The sequence below is a fragment of the Myotis brandtii genome, unplaced genomic scaffold, assembly GCF_000412655.1.
Source record: "Myotis brandtii unplaced genomic scaffold, ASM41265v1 scaffold248, whole genome shotgun sequence".
NCBI classification, from domain to species: Eukaryota; Metazoa; Chordata; class Mammalia; order Chiroptera; family Vespertilionidae; genus Myotis; species Myotis brandtii.
In genome coordinates, this window is record NW_005359397.1 from 3,126,605 (window position 1) to 3,138,881 (window position 12,277).

The window sequence follows — 12,277 nt, forward strand, 5'->3', positions numbered from 1 at the left end:
AAGGTGATGGATGAGAGTTGCTTTGGGCCAGAGCTCAGAAGCCTTGAATCACTGACAGGGCAGCAATTGTGTTTGCCTGGCCTTGAGGGTACCAGTGCTTAGTGCAGAGACCAGCACACAGTAGGTGCTCTATAAATGAGTTAATCAATAGAATGGGCTTCATCATAGCGGCCACCTCTAAGAGAGGATTAAATAAGACGGTCGGCAGCAAGTGCTCAGCATGGAGCTTGCACATGTCCCGACGACCACTACAGCTGGATCAAGTTCCAGAGCAAAGCCTGCAAGTGTCTTCTGTGAAAGCTTTGTAAGTGTTTTAGGCCTTGCAGACCACCCAGTCTCTACTGCAGTTATTGAACTCTACTGCTCTAGAGTGAAAGTGGCCGAAGACAATATATAAATAAATGAATGTGGCTATTTATTTATTTTAATAAAGTTATAAAACTTTATTTATAAAAACAGACTGTGGACTGGATTTGGCCTGTAGACCACAGTTTGCTGACTCCTGCCCTAGAAAATGAAAAAAGTTAAGAAAACCTGCTCTCCACAGCAAGAGTGAAGATTCAAGGGAGGCTCATGTACACCCATCAATCGCAGCTCTAGCCCATGTGAGCCAAGCAAATTCAAATTCAACTAACATCCACTCACCTAGGAGACTGATGACATGAAGGATGAGCATCTCACAGTCTCCTCCCCACAGCTCTGAGTTTCTGCCAGAAACAGCATCTACACATATCTAATCTTGACTAATCCACATGGGCTCTGTGAGTGAGCAGCATTCTTATTCACAACCGACAGCAGAGGGTGGAGTAATTAGAAGCCTATATTGGCCCTTGAGGTTCCCTGACTTATAGAATCATATCCCTGGTGGTGTTTAAGTCCCCACCTCACTCTAGTGAAAACTAGGAGACTTGAAATAGATTAGACCCATGTCTAATTATTCAACAAACCTTGTCTCCTATCTACTAGGTGTCAGGTATTGTGCTTCATGGTACAAGTAAATGTATAGATTATATCTCATCTCAGATTTGGAAGAGTTCCTGGTCTAGTTGGGGAGACGGGCATCAACAAGGAATTAATTGTAGTGTTATGAACAAATGAGGTGGTAGGTGCTAGTAGTGTCCAAAGGGGTGGGAGTGGTCATCTGGGCTCAGGATCAGACTGTTTCCAAGGAGATGATGTTTGAGCTCCATGATGGAGGACCATTGCATTCCCTCATGCACTGCCATTAAAATTTATATTTTCTCTGCATGAAGGACACACTCTGAGGGCATGATGAGAAAACAGTTTTCCTTGGTTCTCCCACAGATGGGGCTTTTTGAAGGTAAAGGAGAAAATGCCAGAGAAATACCCTTTCTTTCAATACAGTGTTAGAATGACTCTGGGCAGGTCTTGGAGTAAAGATGAGAAGATAAAGCACTGCGAGTAGAAAGAGACCCTCATGCCTCATGATTTTTATGTTGATTTGTAAGTCAATTTTTCCATGGTGGGGAAGAATTTCTTATATCCAACAAAATATGCAACAGGATTTATGCTATAAACTTACAGGTAGTTACTTGCTTCATGATGGAGAATAAGGATTTGTAATATCTTTATATTTAAAGATTTTATCCTTTTACAAGCAAGGGAAAGCTGTTTTCCATGGTTTTGTCTTCTACTTCCTTTGGCTTTCCCTTTAGGTCATCTATAACCTCATCATTAATGGCATCTGTTTGAAACTTAAACATGGCCATGCCACTCCTTGGCTTAAAACCATCAATGGGAGCCTTATTCTACAGGATAAATCCCCTCCCCCAAGACCCTTTGTGGTCTTCCTGCCCTGCAGCTCTAGCAATACTAAACTCATAATAACAGGCACCATGTAATGACTGTCTGCCATGAGTTACACTACTCTCAGTCATTCGCTTATGAGTTATTTGGTTTCCACTATAATCCTAGGAAGCCCAATTAGCTCTGTTTGGAGAGGAGGCATCTAAGATTCAGGAAGATGAAATAACTCACCCAAGGTCAAGCAAGTAGTCATGGAATTTAACCAAAGATCTGCCTGAATTCAACTTCTTTATGCCTCTTCAACATTCTCCTGCCAGAGCATTCTTCATCCCATTTTTTTTTCTCCTAAAAATCAAAGTCTCTTTAGGATTTAGTTCAAACACTAAGCTTTGAAGCCATTCTCCATTCTCCCATACCTTCCTTGTTGAGCTGCAAAACAATTTTGTTTTGTAACCATTAACAGCATTAGTACCATTATGTCATTCCTATTTCTTTGCCTCTCCATTTCCCATGATAGACTGTGGTCATCCTGAAGGTTTCATTGATATATAATCTATCTTTATATTCCTGAGCCTACTGTGGAGATGGTGCTTTGAATAGGGATCTGATAAATAAATGACAAGAACAGAATATTTTGGGATGCGGGTATTTGGATAAGACCTTTCAAATGAAGAAATAACAGCCTTTAAAAACCATCTGCTAATGGAGACTGGCTGCTGAATGTAGAATGAAGGCATATTCTTGTCTTGTTATGCAGTCTGAGTGGTGGCTGGAGCGATGGACTGGTTGTGGCTGGTTGTGCCGGCCAGCCTCTCCGAACTCTCTGAAGTCCATCCTAAATGTTTCAATGAAGTAAAGTGGTTGGCTTTATAAGTAATAGAAGTCAATTGTGTTTGCAGCATCTAATGCAGGGACGGCATTAGATGGTAGAGATGGGGCCAGCGCCAAGAACTGCTGAGTGGGCAGGAGGCCTGATTTTCAGCCTCCCTCTGCATCCATTTGTGATAATCCAGGTCTGGCTTTCAGGCAGTCACTCTCCTAACGAGACTTGCACAAGACAGCCTTTGCCCTCAGCACAGACATATCCTGAATCAGGAGTTCATTTATGCAGACTTTTAAAAACACCCACACATCTGCATACACTCACATTCTTTCTAAACACAGTCTTAAAAAAATCTTCATTGTTACCAACACCCCCAACAGGCTGGCAAACATTCAGACAGAAACTGAAATATTTAGATGGATGGGGGGCACCTTAACTAACCTACAAAATGCACTTTTGGCTGAAAGAAAGAAGGAAGCAGGGATTCTGCCTTGATCTTGTGAAATCTGAGTTATTGCTGAGAGCTTGCTTTTTTGGCTTCAGGGTAGGGCATGAGGGCTGAAGACAGAGATTAAAATTACACTCAGACTTGTTCTGCCTTTCACAGGAGAGCCCCCATTTTCTCCCAGAAGGAGGGTAGGCAGTGCTCCCAGTTGGACTACTAATAGTGAAGACATGAAAAATAAAGTTTAACCTTCATTGTTCCACTACATTGTTCTAAGCTTTGAAGGCATTATGTACTCTAGCCATCATGATAATCCTAACAGATGGGTGCTTTCATTATTTCCATTTCACAGATGAAGAAAATGAGGCTTAGAGGGGCTCACAATTGCTCAAGATCACAGTTAATTAGAAACCCAGCCTGGAATTGGATTCATATACTAGTATTTTTGCTCCCAGAGCCCATGTCCTTAAATGCTATGCTTTTAAGAGAACCAAGCTCAAATCTATTTGAATGAGATTCTGAGGAACCTCCTAGGAATGAACTCATTCCATAGTAATAGGATATCAGGGTTATTAAGCTTTGCCCCATGAAACCCTTAGGAGTTGTGGATAGGGTAATTATTTTGAGAGTACATCCTGATGTTAGTGTCTTATAATCTTGTGTTGAGGACCTGTGATGAATAGGAAAAGGAGGAATTGTTTTACTAGAAAATGCAGGAGCCACAGGAGACCCAAGAAATGTTACGGTGGGGCTCCCCTGAAAGAAGTTGACAATAAAAGGAGACATTTGCTCCCACTTGTGAGCTCTGGGACCCAGAATATCAGAGTAGGACCTCATGGCTGGGGGTAGATGAAAGGGCCTTGGGGAAGGCATCATGCCCGGCAGAAGTGACTGTCCTGCAGACAGAGCACTGTGGCTCAGTGGGAAGTAGCAGTAACTGATGACAGCAAAGACATTAAGTGGGGTGGACGACAGAGCCAGAGAAGAGGGATACATTTGCAGATAGCAGGTATCAGTAGCTGATGGTGTCCTTTTCTTATTGTTCATCCTCACCCAAAGATAGTTTGTCATAGCTTTTTTTTTTTTAACAAAAGAGAGTGGAAGGAAAGGAGGGATGGGGAGAGAGAAAGAGAGAGAGAGGGAGACATCGATGTGAGAGAGACACATCAATTGGTTGCCTCTCGAACGCCCCCTGACCAGGGCTGGGGATTGAATTTGCAGCCCAGGTATGTGCCATTGACCAGGAGTCAAATCCTCGGCCTTCGGTGTGTGGGCCAAAGCTCTAACCACTGAGAAAACTGGCCAGGGCTGATGGTGTCCTCTAATTGGCACATAGGAGGCACTTTCTTATGGGCTCCCCAAAATTCTTTGGAGGGGGCTCTTCTTTTCAGAGAACATTAGTTTTCTAATATCAGTTTACATGGTTCCTAAGAAGTTTTCCCAGATAGCTCACTTATCTCACATGATCACAAATTCTCCTCCTTCCTGCTTCCAAGCCCTAGCAATGTGAGGTGGCTGTGTTCCCAGTGATGGAGTCAGTTTCCCATTCCTTTAATCTGGGTGTGGCTTGCTTTGGCCAAGGAGATGTCAGTAAACATGATTCAGGAAGAAACTTGAAAGACTTACAAGAACTTACACTCAGGTTCCTCATCTAAAAATTACCTACCTGTGATGGAAGTGGGAGGACTAAAGATAATGCATAGAAAGTGTTCGGCACAGGGAGCATTGGGGCTTACTCTCTTGTGTTTGGAAAGCTAAAGCCACCCTGAGTGAACCTGAGCTAAGCTGCTGAAGAATGAGAGGCCACATGAAGGAAAACTGAGGCTATCGAGCCAACAGCCTGGTTGAAATGGGGCCAGACATATGTAAGAGGTCATCTTAAATCAGACAGCACTTGACCTATCCCCACTTTGACCCTAGACCAGAAATCCAGCCCAACCACAGAGTTAAGAGGGAAATAAAATGATTGTTTTAAGCCAGTAAATTATAGAATGGCTGTTACACAGCAAAAGTTAACCAATACATGCCTTATAACAACTCTGAAAAATCAAGGAGGGCAAATGTTACAAATTCATTATTCAGATGAGGGAATTAAGTACCTCAGAAGATTAAGTGACTTTCCCAAGATGCCAGGGCCAATTAACTCAGAATAATAACTAGAACTCCTAGCAGTTCACACGTGATCTTCTAATTCCATGCAATTACAATGAATGAGTTATTCCAACTAATTTCTAGACAACAATTGTACAACAAAATTATTTCTTATTCCTTACAGTTTCAGGGCTGCGAGTAAATAAAAAATCAGTCCCACAGACAGCCCTTCCCAGCTGCCCCCACCTCCTCTGCCATCGCCACCAATCATTCATCTCTCAAACCTGGTCATACTCTAGGGTTGTTTTGTGTGGATTCTTTGCAAATAGAGGAGAGCAGCCCATACTTCAACAAGTGCTCAGAGCCATTATTATCCCTAACTTGGTCTCTAAACTTCTGCAAAGGGAGAAGTAGGCACTTTTTATAGACAAACCAATGTAAATACACTATTATCATTGCCATTTTCATAATTAGGGCAATTATAGGATCTATCCTTCAAATGAGACCTTTTTAAATAAAGGGATGCTACTAATAATGATGCTAGGAATTCCTAAGCAAGCTGAGATGCGTGGTTAATTTTTCCTTAACTAATATGGAGAGAGCACTTTGCAGTTAGTGAAACCTTTTTAGATAATTTATTTCATTTTACATGAAAATCCTACAGTGTAGTTCATCTTCACATCCCCATTTTACTGAATGGAACTTTGATCTTCAGAGAAGTAAAGTGATTCTCTAAGGTTCTTGACATTAAGTAGACATTCACTAAATGTTCATTGAATAGGATGGGTAGTTAAATGGGTGGATGGATGGATGGATGGATAGATAGAAGCAATAGGAGGACAAATGCATGGGAAAGGAGCAGAAAGCCTAATCACAGCTAGATGGATGGTTATCAAACTAGGTTCCCCAGAACACCTGTTCTCTATAATATAAGCAGCTGTTCTAGAATCATTCAAGGCCAAGGTTTTACTTTCAGTTTCCTAATCTATAAAATTAGGATAAACTTTCATGTAATAGGGGAGTGAGGGCTAAAGATAATGCAAATAAGGTTTTCAGCACAGTAAGTGACATGCAGAATAAGAAGAAAAATAATCCTATATAATAAAGAGCTAATATGCAAATGGTCATCACACCCTCACGCCCTCACACCCTCACACCATGATGCCCTCACACCATCACAATCCATCACTAGGAGGCTGCGTGCAAAGTGGATGCGCGTGGGTGGGTGGGGACTTGACGCTGCATGCGTGGTGCGGAGGCGGGTCCCAGTGGGTCCGTGTGGCGAGGCCTGGGGGTCCTGTGGCTCTGTGTGGCCTGGAGGTGGGACCCCCGGCTCCAGCCTGCCTCTTTGGGGCAATCCATTGAGGAGCCCCAGATGGGTGGGCAGGGCCTACCTCTTTGGGGCAATCGATCATGGGGCTCCCTCACTGTGAGAGGGCATAGGCCAGGCTGGGTGCCCCCTCCCCCCAGTGCATGAATTTCGTGCACTGGGCCTCTAGTAGCAAATATGTATTGACTATTTATTAGATTCCAGGCATCATGCAAATGCAGTGCATGGGTCAATCTCCTTCAGTCTCCCCAGTGGCCCATTTATTATCTCCACTTCATAGATGAAGAAATTGAGGCTTAGGGAGAAACATTTCTCCCTCAAGGTCACTCAATCACAAGATGAAAATGTGACCTAGAGACTCTACTCTAGTGCTGCCCTGTCTCCTGCCCAGAGAATGGCAACCATATTTAATTTTAATGTTGTGCTTTTTAAAAAAGAAACACTCCTCACTGCATCTGCAGCATTTTTAATTTGAGTAGGTCTCAACTCTTTAGCCATGTAATCCTTACCCAATGAAAACTAAGTCCTGTTTGAAAAACCTACTGTGTACAACAAAGTCAGAGCAGAATTACTCCAATTGCACCAGCCCTTGGGGCCCTGGAGCCCTCCCTTCCTGTGGCAACTGCATAAAACCTTTTGCCCTCTGTTGAGCACAGTTGGAAAATATTGGTCTACAACACACTTGAGTGGATTTGCTGCCTGGCACATCTAATCTCACTGTCTCTGGGGATGCCAGCCTGTTGCTTCCTTACAGGATCTGAATGCATGTTTAAGCTCCAATGAAGAGGCCCAGGAGGGTCATGGAGGGTGGGACTGAATGGAATGGAGCAAGCATCTTTCTGAGGCCTTGCAGGTAAGATCCAGGCAACATCTTAGGTTACAGTGAGGTTCCTGGGATGTCTTTAAGAAAAATTTCCAAGAAAACTCATTCTTCCAAAGCCAGGACTTCTAAAGATAGTGCTGGCTCAATGGCAATGAGGAATGACCTCCTCTTCCCTCCTCGGCCCCCCCTACTCCAATTAAGTCTTTTTCCTTCCTCTCCACCTGTACCTGGGGTTCTCTCCAGGCTGCAGGCAAATGTGTACATTAATCACACATGGATCAGTCGGTGCACTGGGATGGTGGGAAGCGGCTGATTTATGAACCAGCCAAAAGTGTGGGGAGGCTGGGAGTGGGCAAGGCGGGCCCAGCTCAGGGAGCATATGGGGGCCCTTTCTCTAGGACCTGACCCATATGCTTCGCTGCAGGTCCATATGCTGTGTGGGCTGGTCGCCCCCTTTGCCAGCGTGAAGGCTGCCTATCTGCTATAGTGTGCAGGGAGCTGGATCCGCCACATGCCCTCCTGGCATTTGAACACACCTTTTGCAACAGTGTGAGACCTTCGGGGTGAGGTCTTGGAGCTCTTCTTGTAGACAAGGAGAGCTACATCTATGCCCTTGTCAATATGAGTTATTGTCATTTGCTTACTTAGGAACGGTCTACAAGAGACAGGTGAGACCCGATTATTTTTTTTTTTTATTAGAAGAGGAAATTGAGACATAGTACCAGGACCACTAACATTCTTACTAGTAATGATAATAGCAACATCTATTGCACTCATATCAGGTACTCTGCTCTGTTCTAATCACTTTTTATATGTATTAACCAAAGAAATAGAAACATAGTTGCCCAAGATAACAGATTAAGTGTTAGAGTTAGGAGTCAATCTCAGACCTGTTTGCTATAACTCCCTTTGAATTACTCATTCATTCATTCATTCATTCACTCATTCACTTAATAAATATTTTTTAAACTCCTACAGCATGTCAGACTCTATAGGAGGTGCTCAGAACACAAAGAATTAAACTGCCTATCAGAAGACATGATGTTGTCTCTCATGAACATTTCGTAGGGCAAGACAAACATCAAAATTTTTAAAAAGTAATTAAGAACATCTAAAGTTACAAATTGCAGTAACTTGAATGGAGGAGCAGCGGGTACCTATGACAGTGAGGGTAGTCAGGAGAGGCGGAAGCCTTTAGGATTAAGAGAGAATTAATGTAGGGGAAAGGAGCCCCCTGCCAAGAGGGTGATGTGTGCCAAGGCCCTGGGGAGAGAATGAGTCTGGCATGTTCAAGGTGCAAGTCTAGGAGGGGTCGAACCCAGTAGGGTGGCAAAGAGTAGAAAAAGATGGGTTGGAGAGGGAGGTTCTGGGCTGATCATGGCGAGCTTATGGTGCATGCTGTATTGTGCACTGGGAACTCATTGCAGGGTCTTAACCAACTTAGCAGCTATTACTGATTGCTAATATTGGTGAGTAATAGCTTAGCCTGCTCATTAATAGTTAATTAATGTGACCCTCACACATGGCACCACTTAGCATCCACTAGTGCCTCCCCCACCTCCAGATATTCCCCAGCAGCAGAAACCAACAGCTGTCAGGGGGCAGCTATTTGAACGGAGATGTGCTTAACGGGTCTCTCTGTGCTTCCTGGAGCACTGGGTTGGAGCCACGGCGACATGCATGGGACGGGGGTAAGCCCTTAACTTTTAACACCACTGCTGATTCTTTAAGAGCATGTTTGCTTTTTAGTAAGCTCTAAAAATGATATCATTACTCCACCTCATCAAGTTTTACTATTCCATGTTAGCATATTTTTCCCTCTGCATGTGTTATTTTCTTGGAAGATATCAATGGTTTTGGAATATTTTATTACCTTCTTTTGTTATTTTAGTGTTTAAAAACTTTCCATTCCAGCAGACCTGACCTCAGGGATAAGATCTAGGAGCTTGCAAAGATTAGGTTTTATTTAACCAACATTTATATACAGATGTATGTTCTCAGTGCGATCTAAGTGCTTTATAGGAATTAACTCATTTCGTCCTATAACAAGCCTATAAGATGGTAAGTGTTATCATTCCCATTTTACAGATGAGCAAATTGAAGTAGAGAGAAAGATGAAGTAAAATCGCCCAAGGCCATACAGCCCTAATAGTCTATCCCCAGTTTCTATGCTATCAGCCATTTCACCCTGGTAGAAATTTCTGTGGGTGGAGGCCAACTGAAGAACTCTGAGGCTGGTCTATCGCTTGCCCACTAAGTGGGATTCTGACATGTGCTGGGTCTTATCCCTCATTCCTAAGGAGCCTCCTGTCAGTCTGGCAGGGTTTGGGGTTGGGAGCCCAGTGTCAGGAGGAAAGGGCCCAGGGAGAGGGTTGAGCTGGGGGAGGGGGACTTTGTTTGGGATGGAATAGGCTGCTTGGAGAGCTAGACTACAGCTTCAGTGTGCGAGGGCTGAGGATATATGAGGATAAGAGGGAAATTTAAGAAGCATGGCTGCAAATGATGTGGCCTTTGGATGAGAAGTCTGAGAGGAAAAGGCAGACAGGCTTGCTGGTTGTTGTACTTGCTGGGCTGGGATGACTCCAGACGGGCCCTGCGAGTCAGTGTTGCAGCGCTGGTAACGGCAAGGCAACTAGACAGATTTTATTTTCAATCTTTCATTTTATTTTCATTCAACTAGACAGATTTTATTTTCATTCTCCTGGTTCTTTTCTTTTCCTCTGGTTCCCCCTTCCTCCTTTACTCTTTCTTGCCTTTCCTTCACCCTTCTTTCCTTCTTTTTCAAGATCTATTTTTGGGGCACTCATTCTGCCAGACCTTAGCCAGGTGCTTGAAGCCTTGAGGCTTGATATTGTCAAGGAGAATAGACCAAGCATGTCAAACTCGTGGCCCACTTGGTACACTTCTGTAGAAATGTGAGGGCGTTTTACCTCCCGTTGCCTCAGGCGTGGCTGTCCCCCTCTTTCTGGTCCGTCAGCAACGCCTGTGCTCTGCCGTGCCTATGATTTGAGGATCTGACTGTTTCAGGTGGATTGTCTCCTACAGGGTCCTCGTTCACTCCTTTCTCAAGACTTGGGTGAAACACAAGTTGAGAAAGAGCTCACAGAGTTTACAATCTTCTTGAATATTCCCCTGTGAGTGCTGCCACACCCAGGGTAGCAGGGATCAGCAAACGTCTTCTGCAGAGGACCGGAAGTTAAATATTTTATGCTTCTCTGTTACAATGAAGCAACCTGCCACAGAAGCACACAAAGGGCCATAGATAGTCTGTATGTGAATGTGCACAGCCATGTTCAAATAAAACATTATTTACAAAAGCAGGTGGTGGGAGGTTTTGATCTATGGCTGTAGTTTGCAGACCCTGTAGTAAAATATTGATTCTCCAAAGCACAGGTATCATTGCTGTGGAGGTTGTGATTCAACAAGAGTATCACCCATGAGTTCAGGGCTGATGTAGGAGGTGGAGGTGTCTTCAGACTTCTCACCAGCAGGACATTGCAGGTGCTGATGGTCATGTGATAGGAGATGGTGTTGCTCCGACCTGAAGTGGGACACAGTCACTCTACCATCATGGGCATCCAGTCTACCCAGGGGCCAAGGAAAGTGTGATGCTTATAAAGGAGTTTTGGTGCAATCCTGAGTGTGAAAGGAGACTTATGTACAAACAGTTCATCAGCATGTTGGGTGTTCTATGGATTTTGATAGAATAAATGTTGATGATGGTGATGCTGGCTGATCCTTTTTCACCTGTTCACTTGATGGGACAGCAAGGAGAGGTGCGAACAGAGACATCCTGGAGACCAGAGCTGAATAAGATGGATGATGGTCATTCAAAGAGCAGGTGAGAGACTCCCTGATCTCTTCAGGGAACATGGACCCAACTAAATAGTCACACAGGGATAGCTGAGTCCACATATGCATATTTAATGCTGGTGAATGCCATTAGACAGAGTGAGCATCTCTAGGCCTCTAGTCCTCCCATTGCCTGACTACATCCACATGCATCCCTGTGGGGTTTGTGTCCGCACTCTGTGCTGTCCCCTTTCCACTTTTGGGCACCTGTTCTCCAGTGTGCTTCCCCTCCCAATGGCCAGCACCCGCAGCTGTTCCTCAGAGGACTGCCTTCGAGCTTCTAGAGCCCTTCGCCCACACTGACGTGAGTCTGAGTGCCTGGGAATTTACGCCCTCCACATGGCCCTTAGCCAGTGACTAAGCAGTGCAGGATTATGAAATCTGTGCCTGGGCTGAGGGCGACAACTGGGAGGCTAACTTACACTCCAGAGCTCCCTGGGGGATCAGGCTGCAGGACTTGGCCTGAAATCACACCTAGTATAGCTTCCTCCTTTCCCTCTCTCCGTCCCCTTCCCTCCCAGTTTCTCCTGGGAGACCTGCCTTCCTGAATCACTGGTATACAAATCCTCATCTCGGGTGGGCCTCCTGAGACCTGACCAGCCTCACGTCCCTAGGAAATACGGGAAGACCTCCTAAGGCAGTGGTTCTCAACCTTCTGGCCCTTTAAATACAGTTCCTCATGTTGTGACCCAACCATAAAATTATTTTCATTGCTACTTCATAACTGTAATGTTGCTACTGTTATGAATCATAATGTAAATATCTGATATGCAGGATGGTCTTAGGCGACCCCTGTGAAAGGGTCGTTCGACTGCCAAAGGGGTCACGACCCACAGGTTGAGAACCACTGTAAGGAGAACTGAAAGCCCACAGCTGCCTGGACCAAAACAGGAAAGGGTGCCCTGGTGAGCAGAAAGGAAACAGAATGATAATTCCTCAACCATTTCTCTCCACCTCATAAACTTGACTCTGTAAAATAAGACAGGTGGGTGAGAGGATGCCCCTCACATGCCTGCAGGTTAATCTTATTGGACACCCTCAGCAACCTTTCTACTCCTTTAGCCTAAAAAGCCAGGGGTGCCTGGCAAGTGGTAGCACCCACACAGTTATTAATCTGTCTAGTCTCACAGACTGGTCAATGCCCCA